At 47.7% G+C, this 12,862-nt stretch overlaps 2 long non-coding RNA genes across 3 annotated transcripts in view; one reads left to right on the forward strand and one right to left on the reverse strand.

Annotated features, from left to right (window-relative positions):
• LOC142068647 (uncharacterized) overlaps positions 1-3,522 on the forward strand; it is a 64,445-nt gene extending 60,923 nt beyond the window's left edge. For both annotated transcript variants that reach the window (XR_012664542.1, XR_012664541.1), the window contains exon 3: positions 381-3,522. This is a non-coding gene — a long non-coding RNA (uncharacterized LOC142068647). The remainder of the gene's footprint in view (positions 1-380) is intronic.
• The window catches only part of LOC125620819 (uncharacterized), a 117,364-nt gene that overhangs the window by 6,671 nt on the left and 97,831 nt on the right, over positions 1-12,862 (reverse strand). The window lies entirely within an intron of this gene.

A 12,862-nucleotide genomic window follows, 5' to 3' on the forward strand; every position in this document is an offset into this window, starting at 1 on the left:
TATGGCATGCCAGAGCTTACGGAGCTTATGGCCGATAAATCAGTTTCAGCTTGCAACTGAGATTTAGGCTTTTACTTACAAAATAAATAAAAAAAATAAAGCACACTTCAAATCTGCAAGCCCCCAGATCCTTTGTTATGAAACAGCAAGAGCTAAACAATAAAGAATAGCCCTTACACTTGTGGCTTGGCCAAATAACTGTTTAAATAAATCTCCAGAATATTTCAATCTTTGAGTGAAGTCAAAGAGCGTATTGGAGCGGGGTGCTATTCTGAAAAAATGAGGGTGCAAAAATGGCCCCTTTTTTACTCAGTAGACATGTTCACCATGTGCAATTTTACTCCCTAAAATAAGTTGATACTGTTCTTTTTTCCCATTAGCTCTGCAGAGACATCACAGCTATAAGAGTGTGAGCCGGATTCTATTCTAGCTGGAGCATTATCAACAGAGTTCTTAACTACGTTCTCACTTCAGAAGCTTTCTTACATGTGAGCCAGGCAGAACCCAGCCTTCAGAGCCTATGCATAGTTTGCAGAGCTGGCAATTAGAAAAAAAAACATCTCTTCCTTTTAAACTGAGCAAATATGATCGGGAAGCTGTTGTGACACACAAAATATGGAACATGTTCAGAGTTGCTTTTCAGGGCCATCTGCTATGGTCGTTATTGGAGAGGGTGCAGAGAAGAGCTACAAGAATGATCCGAGGACTGGAAAGCATGCCTGACATGAGAAGTTTGAGGAGCTTGAACAATTTAGCGTATCAAACAGCGGACATCTCGGCATTGTGGGACTTTCAACTAATGTATCTAATGTGCTTATGAAAACTGTTGAAGGAGTGCAGGTCTTCTTTTTAAAACATCCCCCTTGCCTCAGCCTAGAGTGAAGGACTGCACCGTGGAGGATGTGCCTCTTCGATTTCTTGGTTGGGAGTGGCTGCCCAAATCTAGTTAAATCGCTGCAGTGTTGATGAATGGAGAGTAGCAGCCAAAACAGGCAAACAATACCCCCTACCTGAACTACTTGATGAAGGTGCTGTGCCAGGAATTCCGGTGGAACATCAGCTGAAAAACAGGTGTAGATTGTCTGCAGTGTTGTTGCAGCTGAGCCAGTCCCAGGATATTGGAGAGACAAGGTGGGTGAGCTAATTTATTGGACCAGCTTCTGTTGGCAAGAGAGACAAGCTCTTGAACCACGCAGAGCTCTTCTTCAGGTCTGTGTAAGCTCCAAAGCTTGTCTCTCTCACCAACAGAAGTTGGTCCAATAGAAGCTATTGTCTCTCTAACAGCCAGACAGACAGATGTATGTTCTGCCCAGCAACGAAGGGGTTTTTTACAGTGTGTTCGTGAGTGTGTGCACTAAGCTTGCTGAGTGCTGTTCAGATAAAAAGCATGATAGACCCTGCTGCCTTTAAAAACAGATATACCATGTCAATTTCAAAACATCTGTCACTGGAGCATCAGTCACGTAAGCCCCATATTCTCCCCAGCTGCATTTCTGAAAGAATTTATAGATTTCCTGCATCTTTTCAGAGCGCTTAGAGGTTATAGGAGTGCAAGCAGTGATGGATCTGTCTCTTGCCTGCCAAAGCAGAGAAATGTCTAACACACTGTATCCTGTAGGGACCCTAACAGAACTGGCTTCCATCCTCTCCTGCCCAATTCTTGGAGAATCTGATCTCGTCATACAGCGGCAGTGGGGAACAGCGTCCAGAAGAAAGTGGCTGAGATGAAGGGCAACTCATGAAACGTTAGTTTGTCATAGGTCTCTGGGTGTGAGTGGTACCAGTTTTGCCCAGTGTAATTGCTAAACCGTTAGCTGTGGACCCTGTTCAGAGATCCTCATAAGTGCAGGGCAAGATCAGTTAGAAACACACCAGCTGGCACGATTATCCAGGGTCAGTAGTTATATTAGCAAGGATCCAATGTCATAAAAACATTTTAAACACTTTCAGGGAATATGGCACAGATATTTGTGGTTACAAGTCACTGTGCGGAGGTTGAGTTTGTAGGTTTAATTCGCTTCATGAATAATTGAAGTAAAACTGGTAAAATAAATCAGTTCAAGGAAATGGGGAGATCATTGCTTTTGTGGTTAGGGCACTGGACTAGCACTCAGGTTCTGCAACAAACTCTCTGCGTGACCTTGGGTGAGCGCTGTGTGCCTCAGTTTCCCATCTGTAAAATGGAGGTAAAAATACTTTCTTTCTCCCAGCTTGTGCCTATATAGGTTAGGAATTCTTGGAGCAGGACCTGGCTCTCACTAAGGATATGTCTGCACTTCAAGCTGGTAGTGTAAATGCTGAGTATGATCCCATCCAAGATGCTAGACATGTACTTGGGGCAGCAAGACCCTCCCTTCCTAAATCTCTTGGGTCTGCAAAACTCTGCTGGCAATCTCACACATTCGGTATTTCTCCAGGGACCATCACTACATTCTGCTTCCAGTCAAGGAAGACGAATCCTCAGATTCTTAGAGAGGATGCAGCCTCTGTGGCTATAGGTGGGAATGAGGGGCCTTGGGGTTGCTAAAGCAAGGGGGAGGGATAGCTCAGTGGCTTGAGCATTGGCCTGCTAAACCCAGGGTTGTGAGTTCAATCCTTGAGGAGGCCAGTTTAGGATCTGGGGCAAAAATTGGGGATTGGTCCTGCTTTTTGAGCAGGGGGTTGGACTAGACGACCTCCTGAGGTCCCTTCCAACCCCGATATTCTAAGAACGGTGAGCCAAGGAGTGCTGTATGATAAGTCAAAGTGCTGCTTTTGCACCTCTGGGTCGATGCTGGAGTGCTTTTCATTGCAAAAGAACATGACGTGAGGGTCACTTTACTATTGTCTCTTTGAATGAATCCATTCCGAACAGCCAGAAGGAAGAGAAGTTTCAGGTACCTTCTTTTTATAATGCTTCTGGAGTTTTGATGCATGCAAAAATCCAGCTTTCAAACACTCTGTCAACCAACTTGCACAAAGCCGTGAGGCTAAATGTTGGGACACTGCTTGTAATATGAAAGGAGTCTGCTTAATCTTGGTTTAGTTTTTTATTTTCCTGATTCCTCCTTTTGAATTGTCCTGACTCTTGCTTCGCTGACAGTTTAGCACAGCTGGGCTGGCTATTGTTTTTCATTCATGTACCTAGAGGCAATTATGTACTATTGATAAATAGAGCTGGTGGGAAAAAATTGGTGGAACCATTTTTTACTGAAATCAAAACACTTCATGTTTCACTTTCATGAAAAGTGTCAATTTCACCAAAATGTCGTTGTTGGAAGGAAATGGGAAAAGAAAGTTCTGACATTGTTTCAGAACAAAGCCTTTTGATTTTTTTCATTTTGAAATGACCTTTTTTTAATTAATTTTGTTTTATATATATATATATATATATATATGTAGGTGTGTTATATATCAGTATTCAGATCATAAAAATACCAGGGTTGGAAGGGACCTTAGGAGCTCATCTAGCCTAACCCAATTAGTCATCTAATCTAACTCAAAACAGAACTGATCCCCAATTTTTGCCCCAGATCCCTAAATGGCCCCCTCAAGGATTGAACTCACAACCCTGGAGTTAACAGGCCAATGCTTAAACCACTGAGCTATCCCTCCCCCTGATGAAAGGTTCTAGGTTGTGGTTTTGATAATTCAGTAGGTAGCAGTCTTCCTTCTGAGTCAATGCTGAAATAAGTCCCGAGAATGGTGCTGTGCGCTGTTGAAATGCTAGGGGTGCCATATTTTGGAGTAGATGTAAAACCAAAGTACTGATCCCACAGAACTTTTTGCAAGAATTGACATAGTAGCCAGATTCCAACTCTGGTAATTACATTCTCCCCTCCTTTGGTCATTGTGGTTGGGTAGGGTTTTCTTCTTCACTTCCTGTCCTAAACTGTTGGATAGTATAACTGTGCACTGTTAACCAGCTTTCATGTTTCATCCCAGAGGAAGCTGCATATTAATTATTGTTATTTATTATGATTATTTTAAGTATATGTATTGGAGCAGGACCCACTGGGTTAGGTGCTATAGAATGTAAAGAAGGTCGCTGCCCCAAGGAGTTTACAAACTAAGTTTAGAACTTAGATGGTTACGACGAGCAGACAAGGGGGAGCCTAAGGAAACCACAAGGCAATACTGATCAGCATGGTCACCAGTTGCCTACTTGTGGCTGTGTTTTTTGCAGGCATCCTAGCAAAGGCAAGTTTTAAGGAGGGATTTGAAGGAGAACAATGAGGTAGCTTTGTGGCTTTTTATGGGGAGCTCCTCCCACACACAAGGGGTGGCAGGGGAGAAAGCGCAAAGGGGCGTGTTTGAAAATTTAACTAGTGGGTGATGAAGGCTGGCATCCTGTGTGTAGTTTCTGAGTGGTCATCAAGGTGAGGCCCATGTAAAGCACCTTGTAATGGTCCAACGGGATGCGTTTAATGGGGGTAAGGTCCACATCAGAGAGAACTCTTCTCAGGCACTGTACCAGCCCCAAAAGAAATAAAATACTTTAGGCCACGGGCAGCATCTGAGAATCCGGGAGCAATCGGGGATCTGCTTCCCCAGCCAGCGGTGCATCTCAAGGCCAAGGTGAGAGCCTGCCCTGCCAACCTCCTCACTGCTGGAGCCCTCTGCACTGCCAACTCCTCGGCACACGTCCCTGACCCCAAACTTCAGCTCCCTACCTCCACTCAAAGAGAGCTTCTGCTGCCTCCGCACCACACCATCTGGGTGCAGTGAAAAGGAGCCAGAGAGCTGCACCAATGCCATCTCCATGCTGGCGTCAATGCCACCTGCATCGCCTCACCAGCTTCCCCACCAGCCGGGCACGTGTGTGCGACAAGAGAGGTACCAGATAATCCAGGTTGCTCCCTAGCTTTTCCTCCTGCGGGAATCACCACATCTGCTGGCATCCCCATCAATGCAGAGAGCATGAGGGCAGGGTAGGGTTTGCGGTTGAACGCTTTGGAGCCTGTGTAACTGGAAGTTCCCCAATGAAAGGAGATCTCCAACTGCCTACAAAGAGTTGGTTTGGTTGGGATTTGAAAGGCTGAGTTTGAAGAGCTCAGGCATTGTGTGTGTGGGGGGGACCCAGCCATGCAAATGCACAAGTCCTACGCCGAGGGGCACATCAACAAAGCTGAAGGAAGGCCATGTTCCCCTGTAGTGCCATCTATTGCTGTAAGAGTGCGAAGTGCGATGAATTATTTGATTGAACTGTGTTGCTTTCGCCTGCCTGCCACTGGCCAGCTCGGAAATGCGGCCAGCGTTGTAAGGGCGAATAGCCATGTGCGATCTGAATGGCCCACAGGCCATGTTATTCTTAGGAAGTTTACCAACAAAGCAGCGGTGACTCTTCCCGAGGCTGGTGGGGGGAGTGCGGTCCACGTCCTGCCCCCCTTCAGAGCAGCCATGTGCAAATGCAGATCCCCCCCCAAAATCCAGTCCCGAGACTGCTCCTGAAGGGTGGAAAATAATACAGGGAGTTTCGCTACCACATGTGAACTCCCTGGTTTCCACAGAAACCAAGCAAAGAGCATTCTCAAAAAGGGGAGAGAAGAAGCAAACGCGGACCGTGTTATTGTTTTGAATACGTTGTTTTGATTGCACAGAGGATTGCAGGAGACAGCCTCAGCCCAGCGCAGTCAAGGCTGCCGTGGTGCATACTTCATGTAAAGGAAAACCCGCATTTAGTACCTGCCTAATAACGATGGGTGATATTGCTATTTGGTCACTATTGTGATTTCCCTGTTTGTCGTGCTGTTCCCTTCTTAAGCTGGTGTTCCCTTCCACCAAGAGTTTGTACATGTAAGGGGACTGTTGCCCCCTTACTAACATTCAGCGGGGATGTTTTAGTTGCTAGCTCCCAGTACTAAAAGGGGGAAGGGTCGAGGGGGAATCAGGACCCTGAGACTGACAGTCCCCAGGAACAATGAGGAGAGGCCAGTGCTCCAGGTCAGCCTGAATGACAGGGCGGGCAGGCTAAACAGGGAGTCAGGAGGCCAGGGAGGTCCCCTCCTCCGTGTGAGCTGGAATTGCCTGGGTCAGTCAGAGTGGGGCCGAGCTAAGGAGAAAACAGGGGCCCAAGCTGAGCTGGGGAGCAGAGCTGGGCCAGATCGAGAGGGACCAGAAAAGCAGCCCAGAGAGAGCAGACCCTGTCCTGGGAGCAGAGCTGCAGCCCCAAAGCTCGAAGCACAGCCCAGAGAGAGCAGACTTGCCCTGGGAGCAGAGCTGCAGCAACCAGAGCCAGAGGGGCCAGAGAAGCAGCCCAGGGAGCTGGAGGCAGAGCAGCAGCCATGCTGAGACAGAGTCTAGCTGGAGCTGGGGCTGGAGCAGTCCAGGGCCGGGTATTGTGACCAGCTGGGCAGAGCTGGGCAGGGGGACCCTGGGCAGCGGGCCCAACACAGGGAGACGCCTCAGCCAGGAGGCTCTGCAGGCCAGACTTGGAGGGGGATTGGTAACCCCGACAGGGAGGGGGCAACGCTGGCAAGAAGGGCCTTGCCACCTAGAGCCTGAGAGCGTGAGGCCACCACCAGAGCAAGTGTCCAACCCGCAGCATCCCTGCAGCAAAGCCAGGTCCTCAGAAGAAGGCCTGGGACTTACAAGGAGCAGACTGTGAACTGCCCTGAAATCCCAGAGACGCTGTTTGTGATGTTCCCTGCCACAGAGCAGGGTGATGTGTTTCCTTTCCCATTTTCCCTTATTCTTTTTAAAATAAACTGTTGATTAAATTACTTGCATTTGCTTTAACTTGTATGTAATGGTCAGTGGGTCAGAGAAGTGCCCAGTGCAGAGAGAGTACCATGGAGTGGGGACATCCTAGCCCCTGTCCTAGGAGACCACAGCAGGGTTGGAGGTCGAGCCCCCCAGGAATCCTGGGTCCAGCCCTGTTGGGGTTACAAGGACTCTGCCAGACAGGAGAGTGGAAGGGGAGTCCTCAAGGGCAGGGAGGCCACTGGGTAAAGGAAGTGGGAGCGAGGACTCAGATCCTTTCGCTAGCCCACTTCACCGGGGTAGTGCAGAAGCCAGGAAGGTTCCCCACAATAGCGGGACTATTCCCCCGCTTACACACAGAAAGCACTGGGGTTCTTTACCCCTCGTAAACATCCCCTATCACGAGTGCAAACAGCAGACCTAGAGTCTGATCCAAAGCCCGTGGCAGGCAATGGAAAGATGCCCACAGACTTCAGTGAGCTTTGGCATGGGCCTCCAGTGCGTTTCGGCTCATCTAGCAAAGAGCTGGCTTATCAGGGCCCTCTTAGCGCTGAGCACACACAGCGGCTGTTGCCAGGGGGATGCTGCGATGTACAGTCCTCTCGGAGCCCAAAGGGGGAGATCAAAGGGGCTGGAACACAGCAAGGCAGATTGATAACATAGTTTGTGGGGCTGGTGACAGGCGCGCGGTGTGAAATGTGCCTGTGAACCGCCTCTAGCTGAGATCTGGGTTTGGAAGTGGCTGGCTGGAGCTGTCTGTTCGTGTCGTCTGCAAATCCTCTATTTTTAGCCTCTCAAAGCCAAATGAGAGAGGAACCGTACGAAGGGGGAACACAGAGTGAATGCCACCTAGGATTTGAATCAAAACCAGCCCATCTGCAACCTGCTTTCTTTTTTGTGGGATGGCTTTGAGAGAGAGAGAGGCATTAATGTCACTTATTAATTACCCCAGGGTGGGGGTGTGTGTGTAAGATTTCAGAAAGGGACCGCAGTGGCACCATGGGGGAATGAAGCACAGGGATGCTATTCTCCCAGAGCTGAAATCAGAGAGCAGGGATCTAAAAAGAATTCCAGAGCTCTGGAGAAAGCCAGCTGGTTTTGCCTGGACCACATCCCCATCCTGATAACAAGTGACCACTCAGGAGGCAGCAGCTTGTGAAATAGGCCAGGGTGGTTTCCTCCCATTGTGGCAACCTGCTCCTCCATCCCCCGCTCCTCCATGCAGCTCAGATTTTAATATTTCATTCAGGGAAGACAGCCAGCTCTGCTACCTGGAAAGGAGGAGCAGCAGCTGCTGACAGGCAGGAGGGGGCTTTACAGTATGGAGTCTCATGACTCACTTCACTTCAGCACGGCATCCTCTTCCCCCCCGCCACCCTTTCGTCTGTTGTAAACCTTCCTGGGCTGGTCTGTAATGAGCCCCCAAGGTGAAGGTTTGAATGGTAGACTGGCGGATTGCTAGGACATGCAACCCTGGCTGGGTCCTTTTACAGCTGCAGGTAGTTTGTCCCCATCAATAGTCACTATACCTGTAAGAAATACATTAACAAACACCTATTATGCTGAAGACAAATCCTGAAAATAACTATGCCCCTAAAATGCCCATTAAAGTCAATAGGTGATGCAGGTGCTTAGAAGGAGCCTGGTGTGCTCTGATTATTATTAATACAGTAACACTTAGGGTACAGCGACATTTGAACTGGGAGTTGTGATTCCCAGAGATTCAGACACACTCACTCTAGGGCATAATAACAGCAGCGTAGCCACCATGGCAGGAGCAGTGGCGTGGACTAGCTGTCCGAATTCACACCTAGGGGGGTCCGGTGGGATTGTACTCGAGGCGGCTAGTCTGAGCAGCTGCCCACGCCACCCCAGCCATGCTGTTATTTTTAGGCACTAGCATGAGCAGAGGTAGTGTGGATCCAAACCGGGAATCCCATCTCCCAACTCAAATACAGACATCCCCTCAGAGGCCCCAAATCGAAGACCCCACAGACACAAGTGAGAGACAGCCCCTACCCCAGAACGTCTGGAGTCTCAATTATTATCCCAGTTTGAGAGACGGAACAGAGAGATTAAGTGACTTGTCCAAGGTCAAACAGGAGATCTGTGTCAGAGCTGGGCCCTGAGCCCCGGTTCAGTACCTTCGGTCAGGTCTACACTTAAAATGTAGATCGACACAGTGCTGTTGCTCGAGGTGTGGAAATTCTCACCCCTGAGCAGCGTAGCTACACCAGCCTAACCCCAGGTGTAGACATGGCTAGCTCAGGGGAAGAATACTTCTGTTGACCTAGTTGCCTCCTCTCGGAGAAGCGGATTAACTACAGCTATGAAAACCCCCTTCCTTCACTCTAGGGAGCGTCTACACTGTGGCTCTACAACAGCGCAGCTCCAGCACGGTAGCTTTGCCACTGTAGCGCTCGTAGTGTGGACATGGACAGCGCCTGACAGGAAAAAGATCGACATAACATGCCTTAACCATTCTATCCATCACCAAAACCAGATCCCTGGGGAGGACCACAGCAGTTGTTCAGACAGTACACAGCCACACTATACAACAGCTGGGGTAGGGAGGGAGAAATATCATGTCTAACTGAAACTGCAGGAGGATTTAGGTATCCCTATGGAACTGGGGACTGCCAGATGTGCATGTGTAAGGGGGAAACCTTGCAGTATTCCTGGGGCACTGGGAAATGCCAGGTGTGTAATGTGCCAAAATTTCAGTTGTACAAAGCAAAAACCACAAACCTGCAGTAGTCCTGGGGATTTGGGAAATGCCAGATGCGCAGCGCCCCAAATTGCCAGATATGCAACATGCAAAATTGACATGCATCTGCCTGGAAGCATGTTGATGAGCCAAGCAGCTTCTGAATTCCTGCTTCCATTTTAACTGCTGCTTTGGGGAACTGAAAAATCCACTTGTAAATTATTTTTCTCCTCCAAAACTCCATGCAATTAGTGACGGGGGTTGGCAGAAAGTAAAGATCTTGGAAAATCCATTGATTTCACTCTTCTCCACTGAAGTTTTCCCAATATATCATTTTATATAAAATTAGTAACTAGATAACAAGAATCAAATAAGCATCAAATTGTTACTCAGTTCAATAAATACAAGGAAGTTTGTTTCCTATAAAAGATAATCCAACCTTTTACCCAGAATTCTTTAGCAAACCTTTTCTGAGGTTTGAAGACTCCAGTTAACATTTTAAAAATGATTTAAGAGGCTGGGTGACTCTTAGTTAGAACAGCTCATTGGAAGTTAGGAGGAGAGGGCCACTGAGTGCCTTTGAGCACTTACCTCTCTTGTTCCTCAGCTCTGCCATCTTTAAAACTGGGGTAATAATACTTACCCGCCTTTATAAAGTGCTTTGAGATCTATGGATGGGAGACAGTGTATAAGTGTAAAGTTATTACCTCTACTTTATAATTTTCATACAGCTCTAAACTTCTTGGTTTGGGCCTGTTCTTTTGAGATTTCCAGCCCATGGGCCCAGTCCTGAGTAGTGTGAAACCCAGGCCCTAATCCAAAGCCCACTGAAATCAATGAAAAGACTCTACAATTGATTTAGAAGGGCTTTGGATCTGGCCCTGAGTGAACAGGAATTGCTGGTGCTCACTCAGCACCTCACAGGATCTGGCCTCAGATGTGCTCTCAGCATTCCAGTTCTTTCTTTATCCCTATTTACTAACTTTGGAGGAGCAGTCCCTTCCCTGCAGTGACCCTTTCTTTGTCTGTTGCATCACAAACTGTGGCAGACTTTTACTGCTATCTGATCATTCAGTTGGCGTGTGACAGACATACAGATTAACACATCAGTCGTGCATATGGTCTTGAGCAGTGCCTTGATATCCAAGAGAATAGATCTTCTGCTATTCTTGGTTTGGTTCATTTCGGTGGAGGTGGGAGGAGAGAAATGATCAAAGAGCTCGGTAGCTTTTAACCCCATCCCAACTTTTCTCTAAAATCCGATTAGCATGAACAGAAGAATAAAGGGCAGATACCACAAGGACATGCAGCACTGCTCCTGTTCTCTCTCTGCTAAAAACCCAACACTGATACTTTAAACGGGCTGTTGGTTAAAAGAACAGCGGTTGCCTCAACTGTGCAGGGAAGAGTCTGGTCATTTCAATGCCCCACATAACCCAGCATCAAATATGAATTGAAAGCTAACAGAAACACACTGCCAAAGAGTCTGAAAAGTCCATTTGCTAAATGCCTGAACATCTGGAGCACAGCCTTTCCGAAGGCATTACAGCAGAAGAGCAAAGCTAGAGCTTACAATATGCACATGTAACTAGCTTAAAGAGATCAAAGGACAAAAAGCTGCTGAAAGCCGCTGGAGAGGGAACTTTGCAAGGGGTTGTCCGTTTTCGGGCAACCAAAACAGCTACCGAGAGAGAAAATGCCTTGTGTAGATGCTCTGATGAGGAACAACCCCTTGTGTGTGCATGTGTGTGTGATTAATGGTGCAATTAACTTTCAGAAACAATGCAATCTGATTTGAGAATGCTCCCTGAATTGGCAACTTGTCCCCAATATATTTTCCAATGAGCCGCATATCATTTGGGTAGATTAGATTGGGTCATGTCCTGTTACATGAATCAGCCTGTGACCTGACGTGACACAGCACAGCAGAGAACAGCACCTAACCGGATTTGATGAGTCTTCCTGCTTCCCTAGTCTCCACACCATGCGGCATATTGAGTGCTGGGGTGTTGTTGTTTTTTAAGCTATTTGATGCCACTTAGAGGAAGAGTCACCCGACTCAAGCTTCTTGTTGTAGGCAGAGTTTGCAATGAATGGATTTCTATCTCACTGGGTCTCAGTTGATGCATGGCACACAGTTATTATTAGTTATTATCCCACTGAGATTGGGGCACCAAGGGACTTGCTGAAGGCCACACGGTGAATAGGTGACAGAGCGTGGATTACATTCTAGATATTCTGTGCTTTCAGATCCATGCTCAGCTCAGTCCACTAGACAGAATTCTGCCGACCTAAGTTCCCTTGATGTTTTAATTCAGTGTGGTATTCTTCCTGTCTTGTCTTAACTGTTGTGTAGTGCAGTGCATGCAGAAACAGCTGCCATGTTCAACCGTAGAGGTGGCTCCATTTCAGTGCTGGGAGAAGTATTTACATGTTAGTTTGTAATATCCTTTGGGTTCCTTAGGGATCAGAAGAGCTACACTATAGATACATAAGATACTGTAGTAGTAAAAATACAAATGATGAGGGAGGAGAGGACATGGAAATGGGCGTTGCAATTAGCCATGCCTTGAATGCCAACACATTTGAGCCATCCTGCTTTCCTGAAATTCCTTCCATTTGAGTTTCAGAAGTTGTCCCTTAGTGGATGGGTCTCAGGTCCCTTTAAAGGTGATTGTAATGGATATATCTCATCCTTCCACCCCAGGAGGCCTGTGCAGTGACCTCCCTGCCCACACATCGCTACCCACCTCCTCTGAGACTTGCTGGGTTACCTGCATCCTTTCTGCTCACAGACGCTGAGGTCATCCTCAAGCGTAAGTCGGAGGCCAATGTAAGGAGGCAATTGGGTAGCTCTCCTTTTCTGTATTTTGGAGCATGCTTTTCCGTACTGCAGCTCACTCTGGTTTCCATTTTGTACAGTAATGTTCCAGCATTGACGCTGATGGTTATTGATGGGATGCTTCGTTCAATCCCCCGTGGTTCCTCTCCAAAATGCTCAGTGTGAACTCTCGGTTGCTCTGTGCTTTCCTCCCTGTTAAATGTAGTGCAGCGTTCAAAGCCACCACCTTTACTGATCACTTTTCTTCCCCCAGCTATAAACTAAAACGGCTCCAGGGTGGGAACGTGGCGGCTCCCGATCCTTCACCTCTGAAAACCTGGCTTCCAAGCCTGGCTCAGATCACGTGGGAAGAGGAGTTTGTTGGTCTCATGCTTACTCTGAGCTGCCCGTATCTTAAAAACATGGTGGAGCTGAGGCTGGTATTAGTAGCAACAGCTAAGTGGGGGATCCAAGTTCAGACCCTGTTCTCCCTAAGGCACTAGTAGCTGCGAACACTGCTTAAGAAGACACTGTTACAGCCTATGGGGGAAGAAGCAATCGCCCACGCACACACTAGACAATTCATGGTGTAGTTTTGGTGGGCTAGGGAAGGACTCATAGCTGGTTGCGATGGCCTGGGGCCTGTGAGTGTC

This window comes from Caretta caretta, chromosome 12, assembly GCF_965140235.1.
Source record: "Caretta caretta isolate rCarCar2 chromosome 12, rCarCar1.hap1, whole genome shotgun sequence".
Classification (NCBI taxonomy): domain Eukaryota; kingdom Metazoa; phylum Chordata; order Testudines; family Cheloniidae; genus Caretta; species Caretta caretta.